Below are 12,590 nucleotides of genomic sequence, written 5' to 3'. Positions count from 1 at the left end.
TCTGACCTACACGTATTTAGCATTTGCTTGAGTGAACATTATAAACGTCAGCAGCCCACAAGAACGTCATCAAGAAAGGGATGGATTACAGTACAAATGCTGCATCGAATGGAGGCTGCACAGTAAAATAGAAAGCATTGAGAAATGTCGCTTTATGCAATCATTGAGTGCTAAACAATAATGGTCTAAGTCAAATTTATTTGTCAGCTAATCAGGCAAAATGCCCACATCCCTTATGAAAGGAATTTATAGAAGTCACTTCCTGAATTCTTTCCTGTCCTCTGCTCTAGAGTTCATCTGGTTTGTAAGCCGTGTCCTGTTTATAAATCGTGGTACTGCTGTGTCCCTTGCACACCCCTCACTGTCATCGCCATAGTAGCTAGTGTACTTTAATGACAGCAACGCACAGGGACACTAACAGGAAGTCATAAAAGCAAAAAGGATCAAGTACTATTTGGTTGAATGAAGACCAAACTGAAAAAAAGCTTCGAAGCATTACTGATTTTATTAATATAGACATACAAAGACGTGTCAAGCTCGTGTTGTAGCTGCTGATGAACCACGCTAATATTAACTCATCAAGCTGTCACTGGGGTTTTTTCTTTAGGATCCAACTTTCCAAATTCATAACCGTTTTTATTTATTTTCTCAAATGAAGCAATTGCAAATTAGGACTATGTCCTTCATTTGGTTCATTTATTTTTCACACACAGACTTAAAATGAAGTCAAACCTAATTTGAATAGTGTTATATTATGAGATGTATCTGGCTGGTGGTGCTAGGGTTTGGGGGCAATTTTCAAATGAGGGCATAAAAAGGGAAGTGAAAATGAGTTTTAGGTGAGTAAATAGCAGAGCGGTGCCACAGGAGTTGAGGTCAGGCTGCCCGGAAGGATAGAACATAAGGAAGACTGAAACCGAAGAGAGGAAGATGCGACAGGAGAGAGGGAGGTCTGGGAGCGCTCTCCCTGTGCAGACTTGCGCAGCTCGGGTGTCGCCCCTCTGAGAATCTGTGGCATGACACACGCTGTCCGGGCGGCTTCGGGAGGCACAGAGGTGGCCCAGGAGCTCACAGGTGCACTGCGTTTCATGGCTGTGATGCCATGATTTAAGGATCAGGCAGATACACAAGTGTCCCTGACATGGAACACGGCTCAGAGAATCGCTAGAGACCAGACTTGGTAGTGTGTTTGGATTTCCACTCTTTTACTCCAGAGTTGATGGCAGAAGTCTCAGCTTTGAAATGGTAAAGGAGGAACAAGGAGTAGCTTACCTGATTCTCCACTCCTCTGCCCATCATCACCAGAGGTTCTGACTTGTTTTATTTTTGCAATGGCCACGTGAAGGAGGTGTGATACGTCTGTTTTCAAATGCGGAAACCAAAGGACCCAGGTCTGTCTGGGTCCTGACCTCTATGCCCAAAGCCTCGCAACACATCGGAGCTTTCCAGGCTTCCATGGCTTCTGTGCTCGAAGAACGTGGTGCGGTGGGAGGTGTGGAAACCATCACTTGTCGTAGCCCTGAACATGTTGTTGAATGCTTCTGAGCCTATTTTCATTGATAAGTGGAGAAATAACACCTAGCTGTTGAGTAAATTGCAACAAGGCTTAAAGCGATACTGTTGGTGACAGCACCTGGCCCCATGTGCTCGACAGGTGCCTTCCTTCTGTGTAGGGATGGTCTCCACGCTGCTTCAGCAAGTATTCCATGGTCACGGAAGCTGCCCCAAGTCCAGGTAACACACTCAGCAGGTCACTTCTTCAGCCACGGCCGATGCTTGTCCAACACGTCCCCAGTCCCACTCATTACTCTCATGGCAGCAGTGCTGGGTCCTGTGCATCCTCTACCCGGGCTCCAGGGACCTCACCCCTCAGCATGACACTGCCAGCAAGCTCACCGATACAGATGCCCTTGGGGGTCCCCTGTTTCTCACACTGAAATGTTGAAATCTTTCTCGGAGTGCAGACCTCGGAGGGAGCCCAGACCTACCAAACCGGACCTTGGTTGGATGGACGACCCAGAATCTGAATTTTAACCAGGTTCCCCAAATGGGTCTTAGGTTCATAAGAGTACAGGATAAATCACACTTACCCTAACATCAGAAATTTGAACGCAGTTCCTCAGGTCAGATGTAGAAGCAGTTAATAGTGACTGGGGGGCCGTACAGCCTTGTTACTCAGATGTCCTGTGGTATTACACGTCATAATTAGAAGTGTGTAAACATGAAAAATAATTATAGTGATGCTTTTTATTGTGGTAGAGAGTAGAAAATAAACACAAAATACGCTGAATGTGGAAGTTACCTGATAACAGGGTCAGACTGGAAGCAATTCGATCAAATTTTCCCAAAACTGCTTCAGAGAGAACGGGAGAGCGTGAAGTGCTGTCAAATCCCGTCTCCCAGAGGCTAAGATGAATAGCAGGTCATCTGACAAGGGCCAGAAACTTGTATTCAAACATCAGCGGAACAGGAGCCCTTCAGATCCACCAAATAAACAAAACTTCTCTCCACACAAGATATGATTGTCAGCACTCCAGGATTTGGTTGTTACTTCTTCCAGCGCTTTAGTATAAAAATGTTCAAGTGTCCAAAAGGTTGGAGGGAGCACGCAGTAAGCGCCAGAGGACTCCTCCTCTGGATTCAGTACTGTGAACACCCGGCCACGCTGGCCTTGCCTCTAAATACGGTGTGTGATGTGTGCTGAGAACCGTTGGAAGTTATGAGTGCCAACACTTGAGCTCCATGTATATCTTAGCAGGGAAAGATGAGGTGTTTCTCTAAGATCATTTAATACGCATCCTACGTGCAGAGTTTCTAAGTTATATCCGTAATTTGTTTTATAGCTATTTTTTTCTCCTAATTCCCAGGAAGGATCCAATCAAAGGCCATGCATTACATCAGCCCGATATGCTTCTTTAGTTTTCTAGAACCTGGAACCTAGAACAGCCCTCACACAGACTTTCTGAAGAGTCCAGAATGGTTGTCTTGTAGAATGGCACCCATTCTGGTCCTGTCTACAATAACGTTAAAAGTTTCAAAGTTACACCACCAATATATTAACAATAAAGCTATCCAGTGAACTCTAAAATTTATTGTTAGTTCTCATGGCCTTTAGAATATAACCTACTCAATATATTCAATCAGAGAACTATATTAAGGATTATTTAAAATAATAATTTCTCTACATCTTTAGGCTATCAATTTGATATACTGGGGGGGAGGGCAAAAAATGTATACCCGTGACTTGTATTCATCTTTTGTTATCGGTATATATTGATTATTACAATTTAAATACAGTTTTTCCCTTTTTTAAAATATGTATGCATTTTTTTGGCACCCTCTGTATGTTTAGATTTATTTGTTTCTGTTTGTGTTCAATATTAGGGCTTTTTTTCTGTGCTTAACTTTTTTATATATGTATAGATGAATATACAGACACACACAAATACACACGTATGCACACACACACGCACATGTACATAGTGCAAAAAATCAAATTTATCTAGTAAAGTATTTTCAGAGACGTCTCCCCAGCCCTATCCGCTTTTCTCCATTGCTTGCCACATTCTCTAGCTAGCTGTTTTCTTTTGTTTCTTCCTATTTTCATTACAGTCTGTCTCTTTTTTTTCTTCTGCAATAATGAGCCCACACAATTTGCTATTCTACACTTTGCCTCCCCTGGAAGAATGTGCCGAGATGGCAGGGTCACGAAATGGAGGGGCCAGGCCCAGGCTTCACACCACAGAGAAGCGCCCTGTGGTGGGCCCTGGGCTTTGCCCCCAGCTGGTGGCTCTGCCCTGAGGCCTCGGCTTGTTGGCTGTGGCCCATCCCATCTTGTCCTGACCCCTGTCAGCGCCCACTGCCCCCATGGCTGCAGGTAGGAGCATTGCTGACACAGTAGGTGGCACATGGCACAGCCCCGCCCAAACCCTCTGCTGGACACACTTCGACACCTGTATTTCTTCTCTGGGCTATGGACCTAGGTTCCTAGCAAGCCTGGCTTCCTGTAACTCCACGTACTGATAAACTGGGTCATCACCCCCAGTCATGTGAAAACTCTCCCCTAATGCCATCCATCCCTCCAGGTTCATGCCCTCCATCCATCATATCCTGTGGCTCACTGAACATGTAATTCATTGACCACATCAGCCCCAGCCCACCACCTTCCCTTCCACCCACAATGAGGCCATCTATCTTCCTGGACCCCGTGTTCCAGCAGCAGCTCAGCCCGAAGCCTCATCCCTCAGCTGCAAAGAACCCGCCCGCCCCTGGGTGTGATGGCCGAGCCGGTGCCCGCTGCTCACGTCAGGGTCTTTCCAGCTAGAGACTTCCTCCTGGGATTTCCTGTATCTCATTTCAGGACACCTGAGCCTTCTCAGGGTTCAAGTCCAGCTCCAAGGAACCTTCTCTCGGAGTCCCCACTCCCCTCAGTAGGGTTTGGCTCCGTCTTTGAAGCCCTCTGCACTGCACCCTCCCCCCCGGAAGACTCACTGTGCTCGCCCTCTTGCCTTCATTTGGACTGAAAGACAGTCACATCCAACAAACCACTGTGTTTCCTGGAAGAAACCATCAAATGACCCACTTCCTGAAGACTGAAGATCATTCTCTTAAAATACCTGTAAGGCAAGAAAACTGAGTATCAAAGAACAGAAGATGTCTGGATAAAGACACAACACTTCTTCCAGCTTCCTTAAAACTAGATCAACCCATGTGATGCCATGAGACGCACTCCCTGGACCCTCAGATGTTGACAGAAACCTCTAGTCTCATGTCTGAAGTTGATGTCACCATTCTACAGTTAAAGGAACTTTCAGGTAGTGCCACGGAAGTCACTACACAACAGACTTCTCCAATGGCAAGAAACTGGACTAGACTAATAGTCAAAGAAACGAGAAAAGAAAACTCCCACTGTGTTTGCGTTTATTGAAAGGAGATCCATTGGGATTAGTGAACCGTCCAAATACAGCTTAGTTGAATGTAAAAATACCACCAGCAACTTGTCCCGCAGACCGGCCATCACACTGCCAGTGGGGTTGGCTGCCATTTCTCCACAGCGTTCAGACCAGCGAAGGATACAAGCATCCCCATTTTACAGGTAAAGAGACTGAGGCTCGCAGAGGCTAAGTAACTTGTCCAAATCACACTGTCAGTAAGCTGAAGAGTCTGGCTTCCAACGCAGGCCTGCCTCACTCTTGAGTCTGCTACACTTTCAGACCAGACCCATAATTAGTACGGTGTTGAAGGGATGGGGAATTCCCTGGGGGAATTACTCTAATGAGTAGGTGAGGGTGATGAGAGTGATTCGTAATTAACGTGTCAACGATCTCTAAGTAAATTAGTGCCTTCCTGTACACAGGGGCTTCAAACGTGAGTTGGGTGAAGGGGGCTGTGTGCTCCGCCTCCCTACGGGGCATACCAGAGCACCCTAGAATCCCACACCTCCCCATCTGTGTCCTCGCTCCACCGTGGTGCAGATAAATTAGATTTGACTATGTGCATTTCATCAAGCTAGAGGACTGAAAAACATTAATCACCACTCTTTTTTCTGTACTATCAATCTAATTAATTTGGGCTGGTTTCCTAACGACTGGTAAAGCTTTGTAATGTTAGACGCCCTGCCTCCGCCAAGCTCCATGGGGGTGGAACCCCTTCTGACACTCTGTTTACACTGATGGGTCCCCTCACTGCTTCCTGCCTTGGTGGCCCTTCATTGAGCGCCTGCATTGGAACCCAGCCCCCACACTCCAAAAGCTTGCTTATCCTGTCTGTCCATGGTAATGTTTTTAACTGAAAAGCAGAGATGATAAGAGTCCCTGCTTCCTGGAGTTGTTCTTGTTATTGCTAGTCCTCCTATACAGGTTTTTCAACATGTGTTTTGAATTTGGGGATTGCTGTGTTCTGCACGTTTGTCTTCCCCTCAAATTCACATGTTGAAATCCTAATCCCCAATGTAAAGGTATTTAAGTCATGAAGGTGGGACCTTCATGATGGGATTAGTGTCCTTAAAAGAAGAGTCAGAAGAGAACTGGCCTCCACTCTCTCTGTTCTATGAGCTTATAAAAAAGAAGATGGACATTTGCAAACCAGAAAGAAAGCCCTCACCAGGTGCCACATCTGCCGGCGCCTTGATCTTGGACATCTCGCCTCCAGATGGCGAGAAAGAAACGTTCGCTGGTTAAGCCGCCCAGGTTGGGGTATACTTGTTACTGCAGCCCCACACTGACCAAGGTAGAGATGAAGGACGGGAAGGGAGACAAAGAGAGAAATCAGGAACAAGGCACCTAGAAATCAGTTCTTTCTGGGAAGATTTTCATTTCACTCAAAAACTCTATTCCATAGAACTCAACTGGCTTACTCTGCTGGGGCTCCTGTAAGAATCCTCCTTATTCCAGGGCACTATCAGGGAAACTCAGGTTTACTAGAGCCATGCCAAGGAGCAGCTGTCCACAGTGAGGTCCGCCTGGCAGCCCTGGAGAAATCTGGAAAACAGGCTGGCTCTGACCTATAATGCATCTCCAACGCACCGGCACCACCATCATTAGCAGACTTCCCGCTGGCACCAACGCTGTGTAATCTGGGTAACAATAACAATACGAAAAAACCCGACATCCTGGGGACAAAGCCAGTGATCAGGGCACTATAATTGCTATAATTACAAGCAAATCCAACATTGCGGCAAAAGTAGGTCAGTCATCACTCGGTGCAATCTTGATGAGAGTGGAAAGCAAAAGTTAAAAAAAAAAAATTTGTATCAAAGGTAAACAATTGTGCATCATACTTGACAAAGAAAGCGGTTGGGATTCTGCATGGGTGTGACTCAGTGTGCCGTGATACTGGAGGTAACCCCATCGGTGCAGCCATAGCTCAGACAGGTTCTTGAGCTGTGGGTCCCAGGGCAAGGGGCTGTTTCATTCCAGTTTTCACCATGCTCTTTGTTTGAGTCACAAACACAGTGATCCAAAGACAAGCTCATTCTTTCTTTGTATGAGGACAATTCTGGTTACATCCAGAGCAGGGCAAGTAGCTATCTTGTTTCTCGAATTGTTTCATCGTGTATCCCTGAGATCCTTATATTTTTCATTTCTTCTGCAGGACCGGGCACATGACAGGTGGTCATTGAAATCCTGACACAGGTGCACAGACAAGATTTATATACAACAAATAAATCGTGGAAATGAATCAGGGCCGCCCGTGGGAACTGGGAAAATAGGCTCTTACTTTACAGGACCCTTCTGTGACTGGGCTTTCAAGTGACAGCCTGTGCAGTGGTGACATGTGGGGTTTCTAAGCAGACAGATGGAATCTACGTAAGTGAACTTGAACAATTTCTTTACTTCCCGAAGTCTCGATTCCCCACCTAAAATAAATACAATAATAATGCATTAAATGAGATAACATTTAGAAAGTATGTGGTCAGCATTGAATGAAATGGAATCCATCGCAGTGATTAAGTCACGTGTCCTAGGCATGTAGGTTTCTCTAGCTCTAATCTTTTCTGATCTGTGTGAGCCCCTGAACATGGCTTTCAGGAACAGGAGAAGCCCACTCTGCTTGAGACAAGAAAAAAAACAAAAACAAAAAGCCCAGCTCTCTACCAGTAGGACAGCAGAGTGAGTGGTTGCCATGGCAGCAAACCACACACCTGTCACTCACAGGCACCCAGGCAGCTCCTGGAGGCTGGGACACACCACAGCGGGTGTTTAATTCCTTGCCCCTCTGCCTCCCTGCTTTGTGAAGGTGCTTTTGCTGCAACATGATTTCCTCAGGGAGGAGTAAGTCACTTTTCAGTGGGTGTCAGATGCCCCTGCTTCCATATCTAGTCAAGTCTCTTTGCTTTGATTTTCAACCTTATCGTAGTCATTGGCAAGAAAGGGAGCCTTTGCTCCTTGTAACTGCCTGAGGAGGGTAGGGGTGAGGGTGGGCGTGAGGGGCGGTCTCCAAAGTTTCCCAGGACTCGTTTGGTGATGAAAGAGGGAGAAACAAACAACCAAAAGCATGCTAAAATATCCCGCAAGGAGATAATTTTACAAAGATAATTACTAGGTGGGATTCTGGTGCGTCACTGAACCATCCGTAAAATTATGATTGCATACTCTAAGTTTGGGGATGCATTAAATTCAGGGGTTCCCAGAGGAGCAGACAGGTCCCACAGAGCCTCCGATGTCCCAGCGTCGTCCGCTGGATGGTCTGTGGTTGAAGGGCCAGCTCTGGTCACCCCAACGGACCTCACATTTAAGAGTCTTCCCTTGGCTTTTCTATTGAATATCATACTTTCACTAACAAAACAGGGTCCCTTTTATAAACGACACTGTTGGACATTCAAGTTTTACTCCAGCCATATCTACTCACATCAAACAGTGATTTCAGAAAAGAATTTCCAGAATTTGTGTCTATTTAGGCAACATTTCTTACCACGGGACCCATCCCTCGAGGTCAAATCTGTATTCTCACCTTCTATTTCGGGATTTTCTCGGGCCAGGCTCCCAGATGTGGACCCGAATGGGATGGTGGGATGTGTGTGCCGGCCACTTGTTGAGGGATTGCTCCCACAGGAAACCTGTAAGGACGTGGGGGAAGCGGAACGGGGTGAACCAAGCTAAGGCGTATGTTCACACAAGGCCCCAGCCCTGGCCTGAGCCCGAGGGGACCTCTGGAGTGCGACCTACACCTCAGCTGGTTTCCGTGGGCGATGAGAGCTGGGCTGTCCCAGTCCCTGCACTGTGGGGGTTGGCTAAGACTGCCCCGGATAGGGGGAGTAAATTCCCAAGCACCCCAGCTCTCTGTACTGAGGGTGAAGGGGCCCCAGTCACCCCCAGGCCTTTCTTTGAGCAGCTGCAGGTGCTAGGTGTAGAAGCAAGAGAACAAAGAGGCTGGGAGAGGGGTGCAGCAAAACTAGGGGTGTCAGATGGAGAAAATACAGTGATAGGACAAGAATTCCGTGGGACTCACACACACACACACACACACACACAGATGCTCCTGAGCCGAGAGTCAAACCACATGCCTCTTTCAGCACACCTGGCAGCCTAAGGCAGACTCGAGGGTCTGAGACATCTGTCTGCGCCGGGCAGCGAGGGGCAGGGCCACACTGAACAGCACAGCGGTGCCGTCGGAGCAGCTGCGGGTCCTCAGGCCGGGCTCCCAGCCCCTACTCATCCTTCTGCACCTCGGTCTGCACAAAACGTGATCCCACTCTTGCTCAGAAATATTGAATGAGAGGGCACTGAGCCCTTCTGAAGGCAGCCTGTGAGAAAACGTCCTGGCCGCATGCCATAATTCTGACGAGAAAAGGCCAGCCTAACCCACTGTCCACATCATAGCTTTCTCAGGAGTTTGTGGCTGTTGTGTTGTGCTTCAGGCTAGAAACCCTGACTTCCATCCAGTGGTGTCAGACTGCCTTGCTTCTAAAAGGTTCCAGGCAGCACCCAAGGTGTGAGCATTTCCAAGAGCCATGGGAAACAGGGACCTTGTCTACTTTGGTGGCTGATTATCCCGCCCCAGAGTAGTGAGTAAGTGCTAAGCAAGTATTTTCTGTGGGTGGAAAGCGCGCCTCCCTTTTGGTAGTGTCCCTCCCAGCAGCCATTTTTCTTAGATAAAATTTGCATCAAATTACATTGAAATGAATAATTAAAGAAAGGGAAACATTACTTTTTCTTGAATCGAGTGGAATTTTGTTATAAAAGTGTTCCCGCTTCCTCAGTTTGCCCCTGACGTCTTTCTCTTTGGGATGCTTTTGCCTGCAAAATTTCCCCTGGATCTTCCATTTAAAAATGAGCCTGCCAGCTCAATGGCCTTCCTTCCAGACCTACAATTTAGGGACATTGTGCCAGAATTAAAGAGGCAAGCAGCTGTTCGATTTGATTGTTTTGCCACAAGACACTGAACCCAGTCGACATACCCCCAAGTGACGACAGAGCACCCAGATGATAAAGGAAACGTGCCATCCAACAGCCTGGCCTCCATGTGTAACTTTTTGTTGTTGTTAAGTTTATTGGGGTGACGTTGGTTAGCAAAATTATGTAGGTTTCAAGTGGACATTTCTATAATACATCACCATATATTTGACCCCCTTTTCCCTCTTATACCTGCCCCTCCCCGCTTACCCTCTGGTCACCACACACTGTTGTCTGTGTCTGTGAGTTTTTGTTTCTTTGTTTGTCTGTCTTGTTCCTTTGTTGCTTTCAGTTTTATATCCCACATGGGAGTGAAATTGTATGGTTCTCGACTTTTTCTGTCTGACTTATTTAGCTTAGCGTAATAATCTCAAGATCCATCCATGTTGTCACAAATGGCACTATTTCATCTTTTCTTGCCGCTGAATAGTATTCCATTGTGTGTATATACCAAACTTCTTTATCCAATCACCTATCGAAGGACATTTTGGTTGTTTCCATGTCTTGGCCAACATGAATAATGCTGCAGTGAACATCAGGGTACATGTATCTTTATGGATAAATGTTTTCAGATTTTTTGGGTAGATCCCAGAAGAGGGATTACAGTATTTAACTTTTCATTTTGAAATGATACAGTCAGAGGAAGTTGCAAAAATAGCACAGAGAGATTCTGTGTACTATCACAGTTCCCCCAATGACGACATTTTATATAACTAGAGCATAAAATCAAAGCTGGGGGTCAGGCGACCACTAGGGAGCTGAGACTCCCTAGAGGTGAGGACTGCAGTTTTCCCATGGTGTTTGGATGGAGTTTTTGTGTAGAAGCCTCTGTTCTGTGAAGCTGCCCCTTTCCTGGCCCTTCGACGAGAGTGAGCAGACTTCCTGTCTGCTCTCATTGGCGTTTCTGGGTTCCTGGCTTCTCCAAAATGGACTTCAGCATATATAAGGCAAAAATGAAACCAAAGGAACTTGGTGACATGACATTCCATGATCCCGAGGTCCCCAGTAGGCTGCCTTTTCCTCTCCATCTTTTCAGTTTTATGTTTGTTGTGTTCAAGTACATAACGCCTAGGGCTGGATTTCAGCTATTCTTAGTTGACACACACAGAGAGAGGTGTGTCTACTTCATCCTGGGCTGGCTTTTTCTACACTTAGATGTTTCATTTCTCCAAGAAGGTAAATCTTTTCTTTCGTTTTTATATGCATCCCATCAAATTGAGTCTAATACCAAACAAAGCTGTAAAAAAGAAAAGGACTTTTAAATTAACAAGGCATTAGCTATTGTAACAAATAATACCCTCATTATGTTAAATGAAGAAAAAAGGTACCGAGGCCACCCCTGGTGAAACACAGGGTCCACCGCTTACATCTTGACAGGTCACCTCCCCCAGCTCCCCAGACGTTTATATTTAATCTGAACATAATAAGCATCAAGGATGTTTGTCTCAGTGGAACTGGGGATGTAAGCCTAGGAAGGCCTGATGAAAGGGGAAGGTTCTAGCCAGGCTCCCTCAGGTTGTCATGGTGACAGCAGAAGGAAAGTGGAGACTGTTTACGAATGCCTGAATCTTTGATAAAAGCAGCTCTGCAACCGACCTCTTATTCTCCTCCTGCCTTCTGCCACCTTGAATCCCACAAAGGCAAGACTGAGACAACTGTGCCACATGAGTTTATCTTACAAATAGTTTCTACCAAGTAGTGGTGGTTCCTGTAAGTTCCTTCAAAGTAAATAAACCCCATCACTTCATAAAGCAGTGAAAAAATAAACGAGTCTTCAATGTAATGATTGAGATGAGGATCAATGAATACCCAAGCTATTACGTAGGAGAATGGTGGTTGGGTAATGGGATGGTGGCGAGGTGAAAAGGGTCCCTGCAGAGTGTCCCTGCTCATTGCAAAAGGACACCGTGTCCTCACAATGGAGGGTCTGCTAGCCAACTCCCAGGATAACCAGGTGCTTTGTGCTTCCTCATGAGATGAAATGACAAGTGCACAGCATCACCTTGAAGGATTCTCACCACAAGTTTATCCTGAATCTCAACAAGTCATCTAGAGCTAACTTTTAGTTCACAGAAGATGTGAGGAATAAAGGGACATGCTAAGTATCCAAACATGGAAAATAATGTTGGGCACTGAAGACAACTAGCCTAGACTTCTCAAAAATAAACAATCCGGGGGAAAAGCATGTACTATTCTAGTTAAAAGAGACCAGAGGCTCATAAAAATCTGATGTGACAAATAAACTTTGAATTGATGCTGATTGGGGGAAAACACTCTAAAAGACATTTTGTGGGCAATGAATAAAATTCAGTATGGTTCAGAAATGAGGTAATATTTAAGAATTGTCGTTAACTTCCTTAGGTATGATAATAGTATCATAGTTAGGTAGGAGACTGTCCTTATTCTTAGGAGATGTGAGCTGAAATATTTAGAGTGGAAGTGATATCATGTCTTACATTCCAGTGGTTTACATATAAAAATGTCAAAGATATTTAAAAGTGTTAAATCTATTTGGAGCATGGGTTCAGCAAACTATGGCCCATGGGCCAATTCTGGCTAACTGCCTATTTGTATTAACAACCTATGTATTAATAACCTATGAAAGGATTTTACCGTTTGCAATGGTAGGAAAAAATGAAAAGAAGAATAATCTGACATGTGAAAGTTATATGAAATTCAAATGTCCATGTCTACAAA

This window comes from Rhinolophus ferrumequinum, chromosome 28, assembly GCF_004115265.2.
Source record: "Rhinolophus ferrumequinum isolate MPI-CBG mRhiFer1 chromosome 28, mRhiFer1_v1.p, whole genome shotgun sequence".
Lineage (NCBI taxonomy): Eukaryota > Metazoa > Chordata > Mammalia > Chiroptera > Rhinolophidae > Rhinolophus > Rhinolophus ferrumequinum.
The sequence above is the reverse complement of the archived record's forward strand: the minus strand, read 5'-3'. Positions refer to the sequence as shown.